Source organism: Coturnix japonica, chromosome 28, assembly GCF_054131305.1.
Source record: "Coturnix japonica strain WE chromosome 28, WE-NBRP24, whole genome shotgun sequence".
In the NCBI taxonomy this organism is placed as follows: domain Eukaryota; kingdom Metazoa; phylum Chordata; class Aves; order Galliformes; family Phasianidae; genus Coturnix; species Coturnix japonica.
The window spans coordinates 8,205,161-8,231,523 of record NC_140690.1 but is presented as its reverse complement, the minus strand read 5'-3'; the positions used below and the strand labels follow the sequence as shown (position 1 = coordinate 8,231,523).

The 26,363-nt window shown below is 47.8% G+C and overlaps 1 pseudogene across 1 annotated transcript; it reads left to right on the top strand.

The window, feature by feature from the left end:
- Nucleotides 1-688: 688 nt before the first annotated feature.
- LOC146756278 (uncharacterized) lies at nt 689-18,998 on the top strand (annotated as a pseudogene). The gene is made up of 5 exons (XR_014937564.1): nt 689-2,302; nt 2,492-2,647; nt 3,152-3,326; nt 3,432-4,972; nt 17,564-18,998. The product of XR_014937564.1 is annotated as an uncharacterized LOC146756278 (transcript).
- The last annotated feature ends 7,365 nt before the right edge of the window (nt 18,999-26,363 follow it).

Here is a 26,363-nt window from a genome sequence, read left to right as displayed (position 1 = left end):
TCCTCTGGGCCACGGGAGACACGAGACGGCCTCGCTCTGCAGCTCTGCACGCGTGGATTGATGGAAGCTTTAAACTCCCCAGTGCCTCCTTTGGAGTGTCTTAATGTGAAGCGTCCAAGAGGGAATTTCCACTCCCCCTGCTTCTCCTCCCCGGCAGTTCCCAGCTTCCCTTCGGGGACCCTGCGGGCAACACGTGCCTCTGGCGACCCTTGAAATGGCGTTACCTTTTGTTTGCTGAGCGCTTGCCTGATGGCTCAGCTGGGGCTGTGCAAAGCCCTGGCAAGGCTTTTGTTGAGTCTGTCCCGGCAGCTGCAGATGCCTTGAGCGCACAGCTGCGGGCCCTGAGCACGTTCAGCATCTGCAGCAGCTCCGGCACTGGGCTCTGGAACAGACGATGAGAAGCTGGCAGCACAATTCTACTTCCGCTCCTGAGAGGATGTACAGACATCTGCCAGAGGATTTAATCCATTTGCCACCAGGTGTTCCCCTCACTGATCTGTAGAGGCAGTGCTCTAGCAGGCTGCTCTGCTGGCAGCTGCCATCTGCGCTGAGGCTCGCTGTGTTTGTGTGTTGGGGGCTGCATTCACAGTGTTCTTCCATGAACCAGGTGCTTTTCTGCACCTCCTGCTGGATGGTTGGATGGCCATACCATATTCTAACAGTATTTCTGCAGCTCTTTCCTGGGTAGCCATCCCCTTTAGGCGTGCTTGCTGTCAGTCGAAAGATCCCCACTTGGCACAGACTGTCCTTGTTGTATATTCTCAACTTTCTTCACCACTCAGACCTCCAATAAAACTCCCTTTTCCCATTCCTGCAGCAAAGGTAGACAATAAGCAGTCATTCACAGAAGAGTTTGGGATGCACTTAATGTCTCTTGTTGTCAGTTTGTTTCCCTTCTTGCCATCCTACAGACTTTCCCTATTGGTCACAGGTGGATCGAAACACCGTATACACTCCTAAGGGAAAAACAGGCTTATATTTGTTGATATAATAGGGATATGCTGTAGTGATTTAGTAGTGACAAACAGGATCGGAGGTGGCTGGATACACTTGGTTATTTACTGCATAGAGGGTAGGGATACACACACACCTACAGGTGGCACTCCCATCGAGTCACGAGGCTCAGAGTAGTTCCCCTTTCTTTCTCGTGTCTTTAGCCCACAGAGGTAAGGTGCTAGTGATTGCGGAATCAAACTCTATAATCCAGAGATGGGTTATAAAGCAGGTATGTTTATTCCAGTGTTGTGCAGTGCCGGGTGCAAGGGGGATAGCTCCAACCAAACTTGCACACCGATTTGTAAAATCGTGACATAGATATAGGTACATCTAATACATAGTCAATGAGTTCTCGAAATTCTGATACATATTCAATAGTTCTTTAGCATGCAGACCCCCCTCTTGTTATCGCCCATCTTATCAGGGAGATGCAACTCCTCTTCTGATATTTAAACTTCTAATCCTCTCCTCCCCAGGTGTCTCAGGGAGATCTCACTTCTTATCTGCATCCTTCCTGCTCTCCCAGAGCCATTGTCTCCATTCCTTGTTATTCTAACTAGATCATTCCTTTTCCCACCTACAAACTACATATAACTATCTCCCTCTAGCCCCCCTTTGTTCTAAATTCCACCAGAGCCTCTGTTTCTTGCATCGCTGTTCACTAGGATGTGGCTGGATCCTCTCCTAGTCCCAAGCGTGCTCAAGGGTTTGTGTGGAAGGAATCATACCTGCACAGTCCCTCTAAGGCTGAACCTTAGAGAACACAAGAAAGCTCCAAAGTAACCACAGGTGTCTTACAGAAAGTCTGTTTTGAGAAGGAGTCTTGACGTCAAGCTGCAAGGGATCTCTGTGCAGGTGTGAGCTGCAGAGACAGCCCTGCTTGAGGGCGGTCCTGCAGTGTAGCCTGCTGCTGTGCAGCAGAGCTGGAGGGGCACTTGGGCTGCTCCCTGATTTGGGGTAAGATGACTGCCTCCTTGCCTTGCTTTCTCTTTAGTCCCCGGCTCAGTCTCGGCTGTTGAACTAAGTGTCAGCTACCAGTTGTTTCAGCCTCCCAGTCTGAGACAGCTTTGTGACGGTTCATCTCTTTGAGCCAGACTGTTTCCTGTGCTGCAGCTCATTGTCTTCCTCTGCAAGGCCAGGCTGTGCCCTGCAGAAGGGCTGAGCTGGGACTGGGACTGCTGCATTCTCTCACAGCTCCCCTGCCATTTCTCTTCTCCCTGCAGGCTCCAGTTTAACTTCTGCCTTCCAGCCGTGATCATCCCAGCCTGCAGGAGAGCAGCAAATGGCTGCAACACATCTAGCTGAGGTAGGGGTTGGGGAAGCAGGCAGGAGAGGCCAAATGGCCAGGGATGTGAATGCAGGGGAAGAGGGAGATGCCCTCACGCAGCATGTGTGTGCTGGGGACAGAGAAGCGGCTGGGATGGGAGGTTCTGTCCTGTGCGAGCTGTTTGTCTGGGCCTTGGCTGTTCCCAGCAAGGTGCTTCTTTGCTTTCAGGAGCCCGTGAGCTTTGAGGAGGTGGCCGTGTATTTCAGCAGGGAGGAGTGGGCGCTGCTGGACCCTGCGCAGCGAGCGCTCTACCGGGACGTGATGCTGGAGACGTACCAGTGCGTGGCCTCGCTGGGTGAGAGCTTGTCTGCCTTTCCTCCTCGTTAGGGCACCTTTGGCTGTGCAGAATGAGCCTCTGCAAGCTGGGCCTTGAATAATGGTCATGCAGCTACATATTGACTAACACAGCAGTGCCAGCAAGAAAGGAGATACTGAGAAGCATGAGTTTCAGAAGGGATTAGTATGCACGGCACTGTGATCAAAGCCGCAGAGTCAGTGCTGGCAAGCAGGCATCAGCCAGGAGGGAGAAAACCAGCCCTTGTGTTGTGTGTTGCATGGTGCCACCAGCTCCAGCTCACAGATGACTCCCTGGTTACTGCTATAGAATTGAGGATTTTCCATGCAATTGCCGTCAACATTTTGATGCCTTGACCTCTGGTAGATTGTAAGAAAATAAATAAGCTGTTGTAAAGTTAATTTGAATGAAAAAATATCCCTTCATGATGTTCAGAGACGTCAAAGCATTCTTTGCTCCAAGGGAAGCTGTAGGCGTGGTGTCATTCAGGCCCAAATAGTGGTTTCTCCTTGGGGAGGGAGACAGAGTGAGCTTTTGAACAGGCACTGTGCCAGAATGAGGGAAATGCTCTCTTGTTCCCTGTTTCTCTCCCTGAAGCTCCATTTCCAGGCCCCAAGCCCGTGGTGATCTCCCTGCTTGAAAGTGGGGAAGACCCCTGGATCCCAGATGTGCGTAGCCCTGAGGCCATGCCAGGAGACCTCATTCCAGGTGAGATGGTGGAGGGAAGGGGAATGTTGGGGCTGTAAGAGCCTTCTCTGCCTGTGTTTTATGTTGGGCACCGTGTGCTATTGCTGCATTTTCTCTGTCATCCAGCAGCTGATGGGATCAAAAATGCAAAGGAGGTTCTGCAGAGAAGTTGTGTAGCAGATAGACAGTGGGATCGCATCTATGTGGAAGAAATCAGAAGGGATGCCCATGAAGGCCTGCAGCAAGGTCAGGGTGAGCACATCAAGAAGCCCCTGGGAACGCATCTGGGAATGACATTGAGGAAGCCAGTGGACTTCACCATAGGTCCAAAGCAGCCTGAGGAAACCAGGAGCAAGGATGCGTGCCGGATGAAAAAGCAGAATCCGTGCGCTGAGTGTGAGAAAAGCTTTAAAACAGATTCCAGCATCACTAACCACCAGTGCATGCACTCAGCAAAGAGGCATTACGAGTTCTGTGATTCTGCAGAGAGCATGAAAAGGAGAGTCCACCCCACTGGCCAGCAGTGCATGTACACAGGAGAGAGAGCCTTCGAGTGCTCTGATTGTGGAAAGAATTTCACGGACACTGGGAGCCTCACTTCCCACCAGTGTATCCACAGAAGAGAGAGACTGTATAAGTGTGCTGAGTGTGGGAAGAACTTCAAAGATAGTTATGAACTCAAAAGGCACCAACGTGTCCACACAGGAGAGAGACCATATAATTGCACTGAGTGTGGGAAGAGCTTCAAAAGCAGTTCCAGACTCACTTGCCACCATCGCGTCCACAGAGGAGAGAGACCATATAAGTGCACTGATTGTGGGAAGAGCTTCAAATATAATTCCAACCTCTCTGACCACCATCGCGTCCACAGAGGAGAGAGACCATATAAGTGCACTGATTGTGGGAAGAGCTTCAAATATAATTCCAACCTCTCTTACCACCATCGCGTCCACACAGGAGAGAGACCATATAAGTGCTCTGAGTGTGGGAAGAGCTTCAAAAGCAGTTCCAGACTCACTTGCCACCATCGCGTCCACACAGGAGAGAGACCATTTAAGTGCCTTGACTGTGGGAAGAGCTTCAAACAAAGTTCCAACCTTACCTACCACCGTCGCATCCACACAGGAGAGAGACCATTTAAGTGCACTGAATGTGGGAAGAGCTTCGAACGTCATTCATATTTGATGCGCCACCAGCGCATCCACACAGGAGAGAGACCATATAAGTGCAATGAATGTGGGAAGAGCTTCAAAAGCAGCTATGAATTGAAATGGCACCAGCGCATCCACACAGGAGAGAGACCATATAAGTGCTCTGAGTGTGGGAAGGGCTTCAAAAGCAGCTATGAATTGAAGGTGCACCAGCGCATTCATACAGGAGAGAAACCCTATACGTGTCCTGTGTGTGGGAAGAGCTTCAAAAGGAGATATGAATTGAAGGTGCACCAGCGCATCCACACAGGAGTGAGACCATATAAGTGCTCTGAGTGTGGGAAGACCTTTACCACGAGGCGTGCTTTGAAGTGCCATCAGTGCATCCACACGGAAGAGAGACCCTGAAAGTGTCCTGAGTGTGGGAAGAGCTTCGAAGGGAGTTCTGAATTGAAGCATCCATACAGGAGAGTGTCACGGTGTTATCTAGATCAAACTATGTCCGTGACAGGGGGTTAGCAGTCTTTTGGGCTCCCTGCCCCCCAAAAATGGGAAGGGAAAGGGGGTAGGGAGATGGGAGCTGGGCTCAGGGAAACAAACAGAGCAGCAGCAACAATCTAAGGAGGAAGACTTACCTTACTAACTATGATGTTGGGATGCAAGATTACACAATATAATACAGTCTAATTGAAACTGAGGTCCTCTGGGATGTGTAGTTCTTCTCTGTGCTCCACATGATGATATGATGAGAAATACCAATAGAAAAAATATTACCAAACCATGCCATTCCATCTCTTATTCTACATTGCTATAATATGCTTAAAATACATATAAATAAACAAAAATTAAAATGTATGACACACACAGGTCTATTTACATATATATACATAGAATTACTGACTGCACTGCCCCAACATCAAATTCCTTTGTGGTACATATTGAACATGCCCATCTTTCTGCATCACCCACCAAGTGCTCCCAGGTCCCTGGGCAAAAAAAATTTCACCAAGTGGTTTGCCCTTTCCAGAGGCTGGAAGGACCCAAACAGCTTTTCCCAACATGTTCTTTACATGTACTACAGGGATCTTATCTCTCTCTACATTGTGCAGGGGGCTGGATTGGCTAGGACCCTCATGATTGACAGATCTTCTCATACTGACCAACCAAGTGGCTTCTGCCCAATGCTTCTCCCAGTGCTTCAGTGTTCCACCATCTATTGCTTCCAACATAGCTTTCAACAACCCATTGTTCAATTTTACCAGAAGCTGGTCACTGTAGGGGATATGATAAACCCACTGTTTTTATAAGGAAATGTTTGAATTGTGTCTCATTTTCAGATTCATATCTTTCTTGGGTGCCATGTCACCACAGGACTTGCTTCTCAAGATTCAGTGCGGTGTTTCAGGTGGTAGTATGGGTACTGTGTATGTGTCAAGCCACCCAGTGTTTGCTTTCACCATGGCAAGCACGTAATACTTGCCATTGTGACTTGCGTAATCCAACTCCATAACCACAAAGCAGTTATAAAGCAGGTATGTTTAATGAGTGATGCGCATGCACCCTGGTGCATGGGGGATAGCTCCACCTTACTTGCACACTGTTAGGACAAAATGTGCAACAGATATAGGCTGAACTAATACATAATCAATAGTTTGCAGGAATTTGGATACATATTAATTATATTCATGAGACCCCATTAGCATGCAGTCCCTCCCCCCTTGCGTATGTGTACTGAGTTGTGGGGGTGGTTGTGGGATGAAGGCTCATCATCTTCCTCGCTGTAAACTTTCGACCCTGCGGGAGGGGCACCCCCCAAACTCATTCCTGCTTTCTCTGTGGACATCTAATCACCACACTGTTCTGGGGCTCTTCCACCCTTCTCTTCATGGTCTTCATCTCCTTGTTTTCTCAAAATTAGTGTCTGCAATTCCCCCTCTCTGCCCCCCCTTAACATAAACTATCTATCTGTAACTACCCTTTGCCTTAGTGAGGCCCCCTTTCCCTTTCTGTAGCAAAGTGTTCCCTTTTCATCTACTATGCGGTCTTTTTTCACTATTCCACCCCTCGGTCTCCGGCCCACTTATATGTCACATCTGTTTCCTGATGGCCCGAGGTCTCATGAGCCCATCGAGCTAGAAATAACTCACCCTTATTCTGCCAGTCCAAGTCAATTTGAGCAACCTCAATTCTGGCAGCTCAATCTGCCTGATGGTTGTTCTGTTGTCCTTCAGTAGCCCGACTCTTGGGCACGTGTGCATCCTCATGACGCACCTTTAGAACCGTACCTTCGGGTTTCAATGTCTTTCCACAGTCCAGCAGCCCAGATAGGTTTACCCCTCCGTTGCCAGTTACTTTTTTCCCACTGCTGTAAGCACCCCCATGAGGCATTTGCCACCATCCATGAGTCAGTATAAAGATAAAGCATTGGCCACCTCTCCCATTCAGCAACATCAAAGGCCAGCTGGACAGCCTTTACCTCTGCAAACTGACTTGATTCTCCTTTACCTTCAGTAGCCTCTGCAACCTGTTGTGTGGGGCTCCATTTGCGATGCTTCCCTACGATGTGACATGATCCATCAGAGAACAGGGCATATTTCTTTTCATTTTCTGGAAGCTCGTTGTATGGTGGGGCCTCTTTAGCACGTGAATCCCCCCTGTGGCGCAAGTGGTAGAAGTGCTGCTCTGCTACACAGGAGGCTCGAATCCTGGGGGGTTGGACTCGATGATCTCTAAGGTCCCTTCAAACCCGTACGAGACTATGATACTATGATACTATGATACTATGATACTATGACACCTCTTCTGCTGCTGATGTTCCAAACTTTTTACCTTCAGGCCAGTCCATGATCACCTCTAGGATCCCTGGAAGGCTGAGGTTCCCCATCTGAGCTCATTGTGTAATCAGCACAATCCACTTGCTCCAGGTGGCATCAGTAGCATGATGGGTGGAGGGAACCTCTCCTTTGTACATCCAGTTCAGCACTGACAGTCGAGGTGCCAGAAGGAGCTGTGTTTCAGTACCAACTACTTCGGAAGCAGCCTGAATCCCCTCATACGCAGCTAAGATCTCCTTCTCAGTTGGAGTGTAGCACTCTTCGGACTCCTTGTATGCTCAACTCCAAAATCCCAGGGGTCAGCCTCAGGTCTCTCCTGAGGCTCTTTGCCACAAACTTCGAGTGGGACCTTTCTCTCCAGCAGCAGTGTAGAGGATGTTCTTTACATCCTGTCCCATCCGTACTGGCCCCAGGGCCACGGCACAGGGTACCTCTTGTTTAATCTGCTCAAAAGCCTTCTGCTGTTCAGGGCCCTATCCAAAACTAATCTTCTTCTGTGTTACGTGATAAAGGTGTAGGGCTGTAGTTTGGAACGTGCATCCCCCAAAAGCCTACTACACCCAGGAAAGACTGTGCCTCATTCTTGCTAGTTGATGTAGACATGGCAGTGAGTTTTTCGATTACATCAGTTGGGATGTGACTATGTCCATCCTGCTACGAAGGCAAACTGTGGCCTACTGACGTATCTGCAAATTAACCTGACTTATCCCAGGACCTTGACTTTCCGGGGGAGAGACACAAACATGGATGCCGTGATGTCTTCTCTCATTTTTTCGCTGCGTCACACTCCTTATATACCATCCTAAATCCTGTGCAGACACGTACACCCTCTACGCAAAACCCGATGCACGCGAGAGAGCCTCTACACACACCTAACTAAACCCCCCACCCACTAACTCTAAATCTGCAGGCATTACTCAGCTATTCTAGAACACTCCATCTACTCAGAACTACTGTATGCACTCATAAATCCTTGCAAAGACAGCTTAGTACCCCAACAGCCGACATTCTGCAGCCAAAGGAATGGAGAAGAAGGCATTAGCAATGTCAGTGGTGGCATACCATTTGGCTGCTTTTGACTCCAGCTCGTACTGGAGTTCCAACATGTCCCGCACAGGAGCACTCAGTGCGGGTGTGACCTCATTCAGGCCACGGTAGTCTACCCTCAGCCTCCATTCTCCACTGGCTTTACGCACTGGCCATATGGGGCTGTTAAAAGGTGACTGCTTTTTGCTGATCACTCCCTGATTGTCCAGCTGGCAAATCAAATCATGAATGGGGAGCAAGGAATCCCAGTTGGTGCAGTACTGCTGTCTGTGCACTGTCTTTGTAGCAATCGGTACCTGCTGCTCTTTTACTCGTAGCAGCCCCACAACAGATGGGTCCTCTGACAGGCCAGGCAAAACAGACAGCTGCTTAATGTTGTCCATATCTACAGCAGCTATTCCAAAGGCCTATCAATACCCCTTCGGATCCTTCTGAGGTAATCAATACCAAGTACACACGGAGCCACTGGGCCAGTCACAATAGGATGTTTTTGCCAGTCTTTACCACTGAGGCTTATTTCGGCCTCCAACAGAGTCAATTCTTGAGAGCCCCCAGTCACTCCAGAAATATGGATTGATTCTGTCCCGTTGTGATTCGAGGGCATTAGAGTGCACTTTGCACCAGTATCCAGCAGTGGTTCTGTGGTTCTGCTGTGCCAGACCATTTCATACACACAGTCCAATAAACTCTTATTATCCCTCTCCCCGCCAAGACTGAGGGCAGGGCCCCTCTATTGGTTACCTGTGATGAATGGAGCAACTCCACTGGTGGTTGGTCTGTTTTGTAGTTCTCTCACCCGTGCTCATAGTACAGGAGTAGGCTGGTTGTGCCACTTCCTCATGTCTTCTCTGTGGTCCCGTAGGTAGCACCACATGGAAACATGCTGTGCAATCTTACTGTTGTTCCTTGCTCGAGCTGGAAAGCACGTGCGTCTAATAGCTGAAACTTTTGATGATACAGGTGAGGAGTAGGATTGGAATATTTTGATCAGGTCCTTCACTAGACCCGTATGGAGACTGACCGTATGGTGACCCGTATGGAGACTGACCTTCATCAGTCGTTTCTGATACTACTACTCGACCATCACAATTAGTCGATGGAAATAGTTTCTTGTGCATTTCATCTATCAGTCTTCTACTCGTGAGATGGCAGAAACTGTGGTGCGTACTGGGGGGAGCTGCTCTTCATAGTTTTGAAGTGTCATAATCAGTTCAAAAACTCGGGGTCTTCTCTGTTGTTCCCCATATCTTCCAAATGTTGTTGCCAGTGTGTGTGCATATCTTTCTGGTGCTGTACTTGTGAGTTTCTGCCACATGCTAGGCTTGGTCCTCACTCTCTCAGGATCACGGTCTTGTGGATCAGGGTCATACAACATTTCCACCACAGTCATTTCCCTCAGGTACTGGATACCTTTTTCAATGGTATCCCACTTACTAGTCTGAGTCTTCAAAGCATTCTTGAAGGGGTACCTTTCCCTCACAGCTGTTAACAGTCCAGAGGGTGCCAGCTCCATCCAAACATCTGCTAATCCCTCTGTCGATAGCTGGGTCTCTGGCAATGCTTCCTAGTTGGTGAGATTCATTACCAGCTAGAGACAGGCTGTTGGCCCCGTTGTCCCAGCAGCGAATCAATAAGGCAAGAGACCTTCATTTTGATGCCATGTAAACTCCTTTCTTGAGCCTTGGAATTCATCCATCTTCAGAGGTTCATGAACGGTAATAGAGATTTCCTCCTCATCACTCTCTTCTTCATGCCTCTTAGTTTTTGTTTTTGTTTTGTTCTGTTTTTTTGCATTTCTCAGTGCCAATCCAGACCCCCTACCTGGATCTTCTGCTGCCTCCTCCTCTGCTTCTCCTTCTTCTCGTCCTAGACACAAGGACGCCCGTTTCCATTTCTTCCTTCCACAGGGGCAACTGATATTGTTACTGGTGCCTCCTGTGACTGATCAGAGTTGACTTGGGGATTTTTTTTTTTTTGAGGCTTGAACCTCAGATCGGAAACTCTCTCTCTGCAGGGTAGTAGTATATAGAGCACGGTAAGCATAAGCCAACCCCCAAGTATGGTTTACCTCCTTAGATCTCTGACTCAAATACTCAATTTCTCAGCGTCCCTCAGATGTTCAAGAGTGAAATCCCATTACACTGTGGGTCCCCACGCTTCTAAGATTTTTCTTAAACCTTTCCATATTCCTTGCCAGTCAGCATTTTCTGGTTTTGGAGGGGACTTCCGCATAGAACGAATGGAGAGAAGTACATTCATATATATTGATAATGATAACATGAACATGAGTATGAACACAAGGATGAACACTAACTCGGTTTTCAAAAACTGTGTGGCAATCTGATAAGGCAGCCTGGAAACCGGATTGAACATCGTGGTGTTTGTAAAATTAGCTGCTGTGAAATTAGCAATTGTGAAATTAGTCATTGTAAAATTAACTATTTCATCTGGGATGCAAGTGTCAAAATTCACATCATACCACATTGCGTAGAAGTACCAGGCCCTTACTTGGTTGTATAATGCATATATTCTATAACAAGAAATCAATAAATTAAGAAGGGCCAGTAAGTTTCAAAGAACATGATGGCTTTGAATCCCCTATGCAGTGCTCCTAAAATAAAGAGCAGACTCATAGCTGGCAGTAGCTGGCAGGCGCTGTAAAAGTCAGAGCTAGCTAGCTGTGCTCTGGGAGAGAAAGAAATCCCATTGTTTTCTTTACAAAAGCAAGATAACAATGCTCAGAGTTTACAGCTACCCCTGAATTTTGACAGTTTGCCTGGACTTTCAAGGTCACACTCTCAGTGAGCAGCTACAAAAAGATATCACACCCCTAACAAAGCTCTCTGAGAGCAAAGAGAGATTTGTTCTAAAAGCTAAAAAGCAGCAGCTTATGCCCGCCATCTCCACCAAAATCTGTCACAGGTTACCTAGATTTACCTTTGGGAATGACAGGGGGCAGCTGCCCCATAGGGCCCCCAGCCCAAAAAAGAGAGCTCCAGCCTGGGAGCAAGATTATAAATATGTCCTCTGCGTGTGACTTATCTCTGGCCATGAAGTCCTCTGGGATATGTAATTTTCTTCTGAGAGATGAGTATTCGGAACGTTGTTATTCCATGGAACTGGAGTATGAAGCTTCTAATGATCCAAACTGCACATAATGTTATGATGTGGAATATTGACAGCAACATTATAAAACCATGACACAATGTTTTGCCCAGATTGTGTTAAAGCCAGAGTTACAGTTTTTAATCAGTCAATATCATCGCACTCTTAGCTCCAGTTTTATTCAATTTCTTGCCAGAGTAACCTGGCAGGTACAAGAATTTCTGTATTCCTACTTGTTTTCTTAGCTTATATTTAATTAGTCCAAAAAAGGAAACCTTTTCTTGTTGGGCAATAGCTTCTGAGAAGCATCAATATCCACCAGAAAATGAACCTCTATATCCTGCTTTCCTAGATGCAATTTCCCACTGCAGTTTGCACACTGTTTTCCTTCCAGTGGGGAAGAGCCCACCCTGGGCTCTTTAAGACCCCACCCCCTCACCTCTCCCTGAGGGGATATCTGGGTCCTACTGCCTTATTCTAACACCGCAACTGTAACAGCTGTTCTTATTCCCAATTCCCTTACTATCTGTACGTCAATCAGTTTTGTTTTGGTTAGTTTTCATATCATTCACCGCTCTTCAGTCCTGACATTCCTTTTATACCTTGCCAGTCCTTCTTTCTTCTGCCTGTGTCTGTCCCAAACTTTCTTATTTTCCAAACTCTCATCATTACATAAGCTACTAACATCCTATTTTAACATCCTATTTCACTTTCACCTCCTTCTCTCCAGAGGTGTCCAGTGCTAACACTGGGATTTCAGGTTTCCTAGATCTCTGCACATGATGGCTATTCTCACTTCCATTGCCCCATCCTCTCCACCTCCCCCTTCGCTGTTTACAGCAGCAGACTCTTTCCCTGGCTCTCTCTCACTCCAGAAGTTCCTGCTGGGGGAGGGAACAATGAAGGGGGATTGCTCTCACAGAATCACAGAATTGTAGGGGTTGGAAGGGACCTCTAGATATCATCGAGTCCAAACCCCCTGCCAAAGCAAGTTCCCTACACCATGTTGCACAGGTAGGCGCCCAGTCAGGACTTGAATATCTACAGAATCTCTCATACCAGCGCAGATAAACTCACTTTCTCCTTAACCCATTTTCCTTTGAACACTATTCCACTACTTGTACCCTCAGTTACAGTTCCACATACCCTCAATTATACTTTTGTATAGGTATATCACAACTTATATATATATATATACACATTGTTTTAGTTTATACAGTTATACGGTTAATTATTTGAACTTATCCTCTTTGGATCCTTTATTACTCAGGTCTTGTTTGTCCAGCACCGAAAATCAATAGTTCTATTTCAGATGGCTGGACAGAAATGAGCTGCAGTCTTTGTACTTATGACTTTTACCTAATTTTTAATAACTACAAATTGCTTCACTTAGATACTGAGACCTTGAAATGAAATACTCATATCTTGTTCTAAATGCAGAAACAACAATTGATTCCCACAAAAGGTACGGCAGTTAGTTGGTGTCTGTGGCAATTTGGAATGTACTGCACGTGGTATGTAGGGTCACCCCCAATACATTAGACCTTACCTTTGTACAGCGGGGAGGTTGGGGAGGGGGCTGTGTGCCGCACTTTGAGAGGAATGCTGTGTATACACTGACCATACTGGGGTTGTAAGAGAAACAGTGACCAAACTACGAGAGGGACTAGAAAAACGGAGAAAGGAGAGAGATGCAACAAAGCTGGTATGAATCAATGTTTGACTGTTCTCCCTGGCTGACTACCTTGCTGTACACTTTAGTGGGACCTCTTATTTTATTAATCCTGAGACTAACTCTTGGACCATTTCTGTTCAATATACTTATTGCTATTGTTAAGGGACGGTTAGAAACAGCCTATTTAATGTTAGTAAGAAAAGAATATGAACGTATCAGTAGCAAGGAAGAGGATGAATCTACCTTCCAAAGGGCTAAAGAAGCAGTAAAACAATTTAATGGATAAAATAGAAAAGGGGGGATTGCGATAGGTAAGGGTTAAGTTTGCTAGTCAAATCCAGACTCAGTGGTGCTTTCTCAGGTGTCCTGGAATGTAAACAGTGCTGTAAAATGTAAATCATGTTGTAAAGCAGAGAAAATAAGAAGCAGCAAGCACTGCAAACTACACATTGCCAGGGCACATAAGCTGCTATAAAATAACCAAAGAATAACAGAAAAGACTGATGATTTTCACCCCCACAACACTCTACGACCCCAGCAATAACCTTCCCAAGCCGCAAGAATGACTGGAATGTATACAAGATATAAGAACTGTATAAATGCAGAACCGATCCATTGTTCAAATTGCCACCCTAGCAGAGTACAGACTCCCCTCAGTGCCCAGCTCTGTTTTGCTCACTTTACCACCTTCCTTAATTGAATAAAGCTATCCCTTTATGTAAATCACTAGACTTTGCCTGGTTTTGACACGAGAATCTATAACCGCCAACCACACGGACCACAAAACCCACACAGAACCCCATGGTATCGCTGCACAGAAGACTTATTAGGACGCTTAGACATGGATGGGAGGAAAGTCGTATTCTTACAGCTTCCGGGCAAGGCACCTACCCACAGCTCGGTTCCATTGCAAGAGTTCTATTCAGCACACAATGTCCTCTGGTGCTGTACCTGAGATTACATCTTGCTGGGACATACTCGTGGGGGTTAGGAGTAACAGGAACGCCAGGACAGCAAGGGAGGGATGCCTGATGACAAGGGTGTGCGAATGTCCCCACCGAAGGAAGCAAAGAGAGCCGGCAGAAAGCGATGCTTCAGTAGCGTAACAAAACACAGCCCCCATTCCTCCCTCCCTCCTCCCCTACACCCCTTCCCATCGCCCTCCCCCGAGGGCAGATGTACCATGAGAACGAGCTCTGGGCGTGATCGTTGTGGGAATTCCTGCCTTCCTGAGCCTGTGCGGAAGAGGCGAGAGCCTGTCTGGAAGCCATCCGGGCAGCACCGCGGTGGCAGGAGGTGCACCAAGGCCGTCCTGCGGCCAGCTCCGGGCTCAGGGCACTCGGCATCCTCTGCTCTACGCGACTCCGAGGAGCCCGGCTACCTGCACCAGAGCTGGGAGCAGCCTGCTCCGCACCCAAGGTAGGTGCCCTTCGTGGCTCGTGCAGAGGAGCGCACGCTTCCTGCCCCCTGCCAGCAGCACCGGGAGAGGAGCGGGGAGCGGCCCCGGACGGGGCGGAACCCGCACTGCCGTACCCCAGGCGGGACCCTGGTCCCGGCTCCAGCTCCCACTCAGCGCAGCAGGTTTGCTGGCCCAGACGGGCTGCAACCAGGGCAGCAGTTTATGCAGCCCGGGCTGGGCTCCGAGGGGCACGGGAACGGGCTGGGAGCTGGGACAGTGAGGAAGGGAGCAGAGGAGGTCAGCGTGCTCTGCTGCCCGGTTGGATCTCTGTACCACAGCGCAGCTGGGACTGCAGTTCTTCCTCTGGGCCACGGGAGACACGAGACGGCCTCGCTCTGCAGCTGTGCACGAGTGGAATGATGGAAGTTTTAAACTCCCCGATGCCTCCTTTGGAGTGTCTTAATGTGAAGCACCCAAGAGGGAATTTCCACTCCCCCTGCTTCTCCTCCCCGGCAGTTCCCAGCTTCCCTTCGGGGACCCTGCGGGCAACACGTGCTTCTAGCGACCCTTGAAATGGCGTTACCTTTTGTTTGCTGAGCGCTTGCCTGATGGCTCAGCTGGGGTTGTGCAAAGCCCTGGCAAGGCTTTTGTTGAGTCTGTCCCGGCAGCTGCAGATGCCTTGAGCGCACAGCTGCGGGCCCTGAGCACGTTCAGCATCTGCAGCAGCTCCGGCACTGGGCTCTGGAACAGACGATGAGAAGCTGGCAGCACAATTCTACTTCCGCTCCTGAGAGGATGTACAGACATCTGCCAGAGGATTTAATCCATTTGCCACCAGGTGTTCCCCTCACTGATCTGTAGAGGCAGTGCTCTAGCAGGCTGCTCTGCTGGCAGCTGCCATCTGCGCTGAGGCTCGCTGTGTTTGTGTGTTGGGGGCTGCATTCACAGTGTTCTTCCATGAACCAGCTGCTTTTCTGCACCTCCTGCTGGATGGTTGGATGGCCATACCATATTCTAACAGTATTTTTGCAGCTCTTTCCTGGGTAGCCGTCCCATTTAGACGTGCTTGCAGTCAGTCAAAAGATCCCCCAGTCAGCACAGCCTGTCCTTGTTGTATGTCCTCAACTTTCTTCTCCACTCAGACCTCCAATAAAACTCCCCTTCTGAGGTGACTGGATACACTTGGTTATTTACTGCATAGAGGGTAGGGTTACATGCACAGCTACAGGAGGCCATCCCATTGAGTCACGAGGGTCAGAGTACTTCCCCTTTCTTTCTCATGTCTTCAGACCACAGAGGTAAGGAGCTAGGATGTGGCTGGATCCTCTCCTAGTCCCAAACTTGCTCAAGGCTTTGTGTGGAAGGAATCAAACGGTCCCTCTAAGGCAGAGCCTTATAGAGCACATGAAAGCTCCAAAGTAACCACAGGTGCCTTAGAGAAGATCTGTACTGAGGAGGAGTCTTGATGTCAAGCTGCAAGGGATCTCTGTGCAGGTGTGAGCTGCAGAGAGCCCTGCTTGAAGGCAGGTCCTGTAGTGCAGCCTGCTGCTGTGCAGCAGAGCTGGAGGGGCACTTGGGCTGCTCCCTGTTTTGGGATAAGATGGCTGCCTCCATGCCTTGCTTTGTCTTAAGTCCCCAGCTCAGTCTCGGCTGTTGAACTAAGTGTCAGCTACCAGTTGTTTCAGCCTCCCAGTTTGAGACAGCTTTGTGACGGTTCATCTCTTTGAGCCAGACTGTTTCCTGTGCTGCAGCTCATTGTCTTCCTCTGCAAGGCCAGGCAGCGCCCTGCAGAAGGGCTGAGCTGGGACTGGGACTGCTGCATTCTCTCACAGCTCCCCTGCCATTTCTCTTCTCCCTGCAGGCTCCAGTTCAACTTCTGCCTTCCAGCCGTGATCATCCCAGCCTGCAGGAGAGCAGCAAATGGCTGCAACACATCTAGCTGAGGTAGGGGTTGGGGAAGCAGGCAGGAGAGGCCAAAGGGCCAGGGATGTGCATTCACAGGGGAAGAGGGAGATGCTCTCATGCAGCATGTGTGTGCTGGGGACAGAGAAGCGGCTGGGATGGGAGGTTCTGTCCTGTGCGAGCTGTTTGTCTGGGCCTTGGCTGTTCCCAGCAAGGTGCTTCTTTGCTTGCAGGAGCCCGTGAGCTTTGAGGAGGTGGCCGTGTATTTCAGCAGGGAGGAGTGGGCGCTGCTGGACCCTGCGCAGCGAGCGCTCTACCGGGACGTGATGCTGGAGACGTACCAGTGCGTGGCCTCGCTGGGTGAGAGCTTGTCTGCCTTTCCTCCTTGTTAGGGCACCTTTGGCTGTGCAGAATGAGCCTCTGCAAGCCGGGCCTTGGATAATGGCCATGCAGCTACATATTGACTAACACAGCAGTGCCAGCAAGAAAGGAGATACTGAGAAGCATGAGTTTCAGAAGGGATTAGTATGCAAGGCGCTGTGATCAAAGCTGCAGATTCAGTGCTGGCAAGCAGGCATCAGCCAGGAGGGAGAAAACCAGCCCTTGTGTTGTGTGTTGCATGGTGCCACCAGCTCCAACTCACAGATGACTCCCTGGTTACTGCTATAGAATTTAGGATTTTCCATGCAATTGCCGTCAACATTTTGATGCCTTGACCTCTGGTAGATTGTAAGAAATTAAATAAGCTGTTGTAAAGTTAATTTGAATGAAAAAATATTCCGTCATGATGTTCAGAGACGTCAAAGCATTCTTTGCTCCAAGGGAAGCTGTAGGCGTGGTGTCATTCAGGCCCAAATGGTGGTTTCTCCTTGGGGAGGGAGACAGAGTGAGCTGTTGAACAGGCACTGTGCCAGAATGAGGGAAATGCTCTCTTGTTCCCTGTTTCTCTCCCTGAAGCTCCATTTCCAGGCCCCAAGCCCGTGGTGATCTCCCTGCTTGAAAGTGGGGAAGACCCCTGGATCCCAGATGTGCGTAGCCCTGAGGCCATGCCAGGAGACCTCATCCCAGGTGAGATGGTGGAGGGAAGGGGAATGTTAGGGCTGTAAGAGCCTTCTCTGCCTGTGTTTTATTTTGGGCACCGTGTGCTATTGCTGCATTTTCTCTGTCATCCAGCAGCTGGTGGGATCAAAAATGCAAAGGAGGTTCTGCAGAGAAGTTGTGTAGCAGATAGACAGTGGGGTCACAACTCTGCGGAGGAAATCAGAAGGGATGCCCATGAAGGCCTGCAGCAAGGTCAGGGTGAGCACATCAAGAAGCCCCTGGGAACGCATCTGGGAATGACATTGAGGAACCCAGTGGACTTCACCATAGGTCCAAAGCAGCCTGAGGAAACCAGGAGGAAGGATGCGTGCTGGATGAAAAAGCAGAATCCGTGCACTGAGTGTGAGAAAAGCTTTAAAACAGATTCCAGCATCACTAACCACCAGTGCATGCACTCAGCAAAGAGGCATTACGAGTTGTGTGATTCTGCAGAGAGCATGAAAAGGAGAGTCCACCCCACTGGCCAGCAGTGCATGTACACAGGAAAGAGAGCCTTCGAGTGCTCTGATTGTAGAAAGAATTTCACGGACACTGGGAATCTCACTTCCCACCAGTGTATCCACAGAAGAGAGAGACTGTACAAGTGTGCTGAGTGTGGGAAGAACTTCATAGATAGTTATAAACTCAAAAGGCACCAACTTGTCCACATAGAAGAGCGACCATATAAGTGCACAGAGTGTGGGAAGAACTTCAAAGATAGTTATAAACTCAAAAGGCACCAACTTGTCCACACAGGAGAGAGACCATATAAGTGCACTGATTGTGGGAAGAGCTTCAAAAGCAGTTCTAGACTCACTTCCCACCATCGCGTCCACAGAGGAGAGAGACCATATAAGTGCACTGAGTGTGGGAAGAGCTTCAAAAGGAGTTTCGACCTCACCGACCACCATCGCATCCACACAGGAGAGAGACCATATAAGTGCACTGAGTGTGGGAAGAGCTTCATCAGGAAGTCTGTTTTGAAGTGTCACCAGCGCATCCATACAGGAGAGAAACCCTATACATGTCCTGAGTGTGGGAAAAGCTTCACAAGGAGCTCTGAATTGAAGCAGCACCAGAATGTCCACTCGGGAGACAAAGCCTTTAAATGTCCTGAGTGTGGGAAAAGTTTCAGATGGAGTTTTGTATTAAAGCGCCACCAGCGCATCCACACAGGAGAGAAACCCTCTAAGTGTTCGGAGTGTGGGAAGAGCTTTAAAAGATGTTCTAAGCTGATGCTGCATCAGAGCATGCACATGGAAAAGAGACCCTTAAAGTGACCTGAGTGTGGTAAGAGCTTCAAAGGGAGTTCTGAACTGAAGATGCATCAGAGCATCCACACAGGAGAGTTTCACGGTGTTATCTAGATGAATCTATGTCCATGACAGGGGGCTAGCAGGCCTTTGGGCTCCCCGCCCCCCAAAAATGGGAAGGGAAAAGGGGTAGGGAGATGGGAGCTGGGCTCAGGGAAACAAACAGAGCAGCAGCAACAATCTAAGGAGGAAGACGTACCTTACTAACTATGATGTCGGGATGCAAGATTACACAATATAATACAGTCTAATTGAAACTGAGGTCCTCTGGGATGTGTAGTTCTTCTCTGTGCTCCACGTGATGTTATGATGTGGAATACCCATAGTGAAGAAATTACCAAACCTTGACATTCCACCCCTTATCTACATTGCTACATCATGCTTGAAATACATACATATATACAAATAAACAAAAATTAAAATGCATTATACACACAGGTCTATATACAAATATACCCAAAGAATTACTGACTGCACTCCCCCAACATGAAATTTCCTTGTGGTACACATTGAACATCCCCATCTTTCTTCATTACCCACCAAGTGCACCCAGGTCCCTGGGCAAAAACAGTTCTACATGGACAGGTTTGCACTTTCCAGAGGCTGGAAGGACCCAAACAGCTTTTCCCAACACGTTTTTTACATGTACTACAGGGATCTTATCTCTCTCTACAGTATGCAGGGGGCTGGATTGGCTAGGATCATCACAATTAACAATTAAATCCTCTAGTATTGACAAACCAAGTGGCTTCTGACCAATGCTTCTCCTAGTGCTTCAGTGTTCCACCATCCATTGCTTTCAGCATAGTTTTCTACAACCCATTGTATCGTTCAATTTTACCAGAAGCTGGTGCATGGTAGGGAATTTGATAAACCCACTGTATTTATAAGGGAATGTTTGAAATGTGTCCCATTATCAGACTCAGTTCCTCTTGGGGTGCCATGTTGCCACAGGACTTGCTTCTCTAGACTCAGTATGGTGTTTCAGGTGGTAGTATGGGTACTGTGTATGTGTCAACCCACCCAGTGGTTGCCTTCACCATGGTAAGCACATAACACTTAGAATTGTGAGATGGTGGCAAGGTGATATAATCAACCTGCCACTCCTCCCAGTATTTAACCTTCTGCCATCGTCCTTCCTCTCAGAGAGGTTTCATCCTCCTGTCTTGTTTAATTATGGCATGTTTCACAGTCACGAATAACATGCGCAATAGCATCCATAGTTAAGTCCACCTCTGAGTCTCCGGCCCACTTATATGTCACATCTCTTCCCTGATGGCCCGAGGTCTCATGGGCCCATCGAGGTAGAAATAATTCACCCTTATTCTGCCAGTCCAAGTCTATTTGAGCCACCTCAGTTCTGGCAGCTTAATAGACCTGATGGTTGTTTTGTTGTTCTTCAGTAGCCCGAATCTTGGGCAAATGCGCATCCACATGGTGCACCTTTATAACCATATTCTTTATTTGGGAAGCAGTGTCTTTCCACAGTCCAGCAGCCCAACTAGGTTTTCCCCTCCGCTGCCAGTTCTTTTGCTCCCGCTGCTGTAAGCACCCCCATAAGTCATTTGCCACCATCCACGAGTCAGTATAAAGATACAACACTGGCCACCTCTCCCATTCAGCAACATCTAAGGCCAGCTGGACAGCCTTTACTGTCAGTTCAGAACTGACAGTCGAGGTGCCAGAAGGAGCTGTGTTTCAGTACCAACTACTTCGGAAGCAGCCTGAATCCCCTCATACACAGCTAAGATCTCCTTCTCAGTTGGAGTGTAGCACTCTTCGGACTCCTTGTATGCTCAACTCCAAAATCCCAGGGGTCAGCCTCAGGTCTCTGCTGAGGCTCTTTGCCACAAACTTCGAGTGGGACCTTTCTCTCCAGCAGCAGTGTAGAGGATGTTCTTTACATCCTGTCCCATCCGTACTGGCCCCAGGGCCACGGCACAGGGTACCTCTTGTTTAATCTGCTCAAAAGCCTTCTGCTGTTCAGGGCCCTATCCAAAACTAATCTTCTTCTGTGTTACCTGATAAAGGTGTAGGGCTGTAGTTTGGAACGTGCATCCTCCAAAAGCCTACTACACCCAGGAAAGACTGTGCCTCATTCTTGCTAGTTGATGTAGACATGGCAGTGAGTTTTTCGATCACATCAGTTGGGATGTGACTATGTCCATCCTGCTGCTTTATACCTAGGAACTGAATTTCCTGGGCAGGCCCTTTGCTTTGCTTAATAGCTTGTAAAAGAATTTGGATTATTTGCTCTCATTTTGTGAAAACGTCCTCTGCTGTATCGCCCCTCACAACAATGTCATTAATGTACTTCAGGTGTTCAGGAGCACCACCCTGTTCCAGTACAGTTTGGACCAACCTATGGCAAATGGTTGGGCTGTGTATCCACCCCTGGGGCAAACGGTTCCAAGTATACTGAATGCCCCTCCAGGTGAAGGCAAACTGTGGCCTACTGACGTATCTGCAAATTAACCTGACTTATCCCAGGACCTTGACTTTCCGGGGGAGAGACACAAACATGGATGCCATGATGTCTTCTCTCATTTTTTCGCTGCGTCACACTCCTTATATACCATCCTAAATCCTGTGCAGACACGTACACCCTCTACGCAAAACCCGATGCACGCGAGAGAGCCTCTACACACACCTAACTAAACCCCCCACCCACTAACTCTAAATCTGCAGGCCTTACTCAGCTATTCTAGAACACTCCATCTACTCAGAACTACTGTATGCACTCATAAATCCTTGCAAAGACAGCTTAGTACCACAACAGCCAACATTCTGCAGCCAAAGGAATGGAGAAGAAGGCATTAGCAATGTCAGTGGTGGCATACCATTTGGCTGCTTTTGACTCCAGCTCGTACTGGAGTTCCAACATGTCCCGCACAGCAGCACTCAGTGGCGGTGTGACCTCATTCAGGCCACGGTAGTCTACCGTCAGCCTCCATTCTCCACTGGCTTTACGCACTGGACATATGGGGCTGTTAAAAGGTGAGTTTTGCTGATCACTCCCTGATTCTCCAGCTGGCGAGTCAAATCATGAATGGGGAGCAAGGAATCCCTGTTGGTGCACTACTGCTGTCTGTGCACTGTCTTTGTAGCAATCGGTACCTGCTGCTCTTTTACTCGTAGCAGCCCCACAACAGACGGGTCCTCTGACAGGCCAGGCAAAACAGACAGCTGCTTAACGTTTTCCATATCTACAGCAGCTATTCCAAAGGCCCATCAATACCCCTTCGGATCCTTCTGAGGTAATCAATACCAAGTACACACGGAGCCACTGGGCCAGTCACAATAGGATGTTTTTGCCAGTCTTTACCAGTGAGGCTTATTTCGGCCTCCAACACAGTCAATTCTTGAGAGCCCCCAGTCACTCCAGAAATATGGATTGATTCTGTCCCTTTGTGATTCAAGGGCATTAGAGTGCACTTTGCACCGGAATCCAGCAGTGGTTCTGTGGTTCTGTTGTGCCAGACCATTTAATCCACACAGTCCAATAAACTCTTATTATCCCTCTCCCCGCCAAGACTGAGGGCAGGGCCCCTCTATTGGTTACCTGTGATGAATGGAGCAACTCCACTGGTGGTTGGTCTGTTTTGTAGTTCTCTCACCCGTGCTCGTAGTACAGGAGTAGGCTGGTTGTGCCACTTCCTCATGTCTTCTCTGTGGTCCCGTAGGTAGCACCACATGGAAACACGCTGTGCAATCTTACTGTTGTTCCTTGCTCGAGCTGGAAAGCACGTGCGTCTAATAGCTGAAACTTTTGATGATACAGGTGAGGAGTAGGATTGGAATATTTTGATCAGGTCCTTCACTAGACCTGGTGACCCGTATGGAGACTGACCTTCATCCGTCGTTTCTGATACTACTACTCGACCATCACAATTAGTCGATGGAAATAGTTTCTTGTGCATTTCATCTATCAGTCTTCTACTCGTGAGATGGCAGAAACTGCGGTGTGTACTGGGGGGAGCTGCTCTTCATAGTTTCGAAGTGTCATAATCAGTTCAAAAACTTGAGGTCTTCTCTCTTGTTCCTCAGATCTTCCAAATGTTGTTGCCAGTGTGTGTGCATATCTTTCTGGTGCTGTACTTGTGAGTTTCTGCCACATGCTAGGCTTGGTCCTCACTCTCTCAGGATCATGGTCTTGTGGATCAGGGTCATACAACATGTGTGCCCCGGTGGCGCAGTGGTTAAGGACACCGCCTTGCAACACTGGGGCCCGGAGTTCGAATCCCCCCTGTGGCACAACAAGTGGTAGAAGTGCCGCTCTGCTACACAGAGGCTCGAATCCCAGGGGCTGGATTCGATGATCTCTATGGTCCCTTCCAACCCGCATGAAACTATGAAACATTTCCACCACGGTCATTTCCCTCAGGTACTGGATACCTTTTTCGATGGTATCCCACTTAATAGTCTGAGGCTTCAAAGCATTCTTGAAGGGTTACATTTCCCTCACGGCTGTTAACAGTCCAGAGGGTGCCATCTCCATCCAAACATCTGCTAATCTCTCTGTCGATAGCTGGGTCTCTGGCAATGCTTCCTAGTTGGTGAGATTCATTACCAGCTAGAGACAGGCTGTTGGCCCCATTGTCCCAGCAGCGAATCAATAAGGCAAGAGATCTTCATTTTGATGCCATGTAAACTCCTTTCTTGAGCCTTGGAATTCATCCATCTTCAGAGGTTGATGAACGGTAATAGAGATTTCCTCCTCATCACTCTCTTCTTCATGCCTCTTAGTTTTTGTTTTTGTTTTGTTCTGTTTTTTTGCATTTCTCAGTGCCAATCCAGACCCCCTACCTGGATCTTCTGCTGCCTCCTCCTCTGCTTCTCCTTCTTCTCGTCCTAGACACAAGGATACCCGTTTCCATTTCTTCCTTCCACAGGGGCAACTGATATTGTTACTGGTGCCTCCTGTGACTGATCAGAGTTGACTTGGGGATTTTTTTTTTTTTGAGGCTTGAACCTCAGATCGGAAACTCTCTCTCTCCAGGGTAGTAGTATATAGAGCACGGTAAGCATAAGCCAACCCCCAAGTATGGTTTACCTCCTTAGATCTCTGACTCAAATACTCAATTTCTCAGGGTCCCTCAGATGTTCAAGAGTGAAATCCCATGACACTGTGGGTCCCCACGCTTTTAAGATTTTTCTTAAACCTTACCATATTCCCTGCCAGTCAGCATTTTCTGGTTTTGGAGGGGACTTCTGCATAGAACGAATGGAGAGAAGTACATTCATATATATTGATAATGATAACATGAACATGAGTATGAACACAAGGATGAACACTAACTCGGTTTTCAAAAACTGTGTGGCAATCTGATAAGGCAGCCTGGAAACAAGATTGAACATCGTGGTGTTTGTAAAATTAGCTGCTGTGAAATTAGCAATTGTGAAATTAGTCATTGTAAAATTAACTATTTCATCTGGGATGCAAGTGTCAAAATTCACATCATACCACATTGCGTAGAAGTACCAGGCAGGTGTGTCAATCAATGCCCTTACTTGGTTTTATAATGCATATATTCTATAACAAGAAATAAAAAAATTAGGAAGGGGCCAATAAGTTCCAAAGAACATGATGGCTTTGAATCCCCTATGCAGTGCTCCTAAAATAAAGAGCAGACTCATAGCTGGCAGTAGCTGGCAGGCGCTGTAAAAGTCAAAGCTAGCTAGCTGTGCTCTGGGAGATAAAGAAATCCCTTTGTTTTCTTTACAAAAGCAAGATACCAATGCTCAGAGTTTACAGCTACCCCTGAATTTTGACAGTTTGCCTGGACTTTCAAGGTCACGTTCTCAGTGAGCAGCTATGAAAAGATATCACATCCCTAACGAAGCTCTCTGAGAGCAAAGAGAGATTTGTTCTAAAAGCTAAAAAGCAGCAGCTTATGCCCGCCATCTCCACCAAAATCTGTCACAGGTTACCTAGATTTACCTTTGGGAATGACAGGGTGCAGCTGCCCCATAGGGCCCCCAGCCCAAAAAAGAGAGCTCCAGCCTGGGAGCAAGATTATAAATATGTCCTCTGCGTGTGACTTATCTCTGGCCATGAAGTCCTCTGGGATATGTAGTTTTCTTCTGAGAGATTTGTATTCGGACCGTTGTTATTCCATGGAACTGGAGTATGAAGCTTCTAATGATCCACACTGCACATAATGTTATGATGTGGAATATTGACAGCAACATTACAAAACCATGACACAATATTTTTCCCAGTTTGTGTTAAAGCCAGAGTTACAGTTTTTAATAAGTCAATATCGTTGCACTCTTAGCTCCAGTTTTATTCAATTTCTTGCCAGAGTAACCTGGCAGGTACAAGAATTTCTGTATTCCTACTTGTTTTCTTAGATTATATTTAATTAATCCAAAAAAGGAAACCTTTCCTGTTGGGCAATAGCTTCTGAGAAGCATCAATATCCACCAGAAAATGAACCTCTTTATCCTGCTTCCCTAGATGCAATTTCCCATTGCAGTTTGCACACTGCTTTCCTTCCGGTGGGGAGGAGCCCACCCTGGGCTCTTTAAGACCCCACCCCCTCACCTCTCCCTGAGGGGATATCTGGGTCCTACTGCCTTATTCTAACACCGCAACTGTAACAGCTGTTCTTATTCCCAATTCCCTTACTATCTGTACGTCAATCAGTTTTGTTTTGGTTAGTTTTCATATCATTCACCACTCTTCCGTCCTGACATCTCTGTTATACCTTGCCAGTACTTTCTTCAGCCTGTGTCTGTCCCAAACTTATTTTCCAAACTCTCATCATTACATAAACTACTAACATCCTATTTCACTTCCGCCTCCTTCTCTCCAGAGGCGTCAAGCGCTAACACTGGGATTTCAGGTTTCCTAGATCTCTGCACATGATGGCTATTCTCACTTCCATTGCCCCGTCCTCTCCACCTCCCCCTTTGCTGTTTACAGCAGCAGTCTCTTTCCCTGGTTCTCTCTCACTCCAGAAGTTCCTGCTGGGGGAGGGAACAATGAAGGGGGATTGCTCTCACAGAATCACAGAACTGTAGGGGTTGGAAGGGACCTCTAGAGATCATCGAGTCCAAACCCCCTGTCAAAGCAAGTTCCCTACACCATGTTGCACAGGTAGGCGCCCAGTTGGGTCTTGAATATCTACAGAATCTCTCATACCAGCGCAGATAAACTCACTTTCTCCTTAACCCATTTTCCTTTGAACACTATTCCACTACTTGTACCCTCAGTTACAGTTCCACATACCCTCAATTATACTTTTGTATAGGTATATCACGACTTATATATATATATATATATATATATATATCCATTGTGTTAGTTTATACAGTTACACGGTTAATTATTTTAACTTCTCCTCTTTGGATCCTTTATTACTCAGGTCTTGTTTGTCCAGCACCGAAAATCAGTAGTTCTATTTCAGATGGCTGGACAGAAATGAGCTGCAGTCTTTGTACGTATGACTTTAATCTAATTTTTAATAACTACAAATTGCTTCACTTAGATGCTGAGAGCTTGAAACGAAATACTCGAATCTTGTTCTAAATGCAGAAACAACAATTG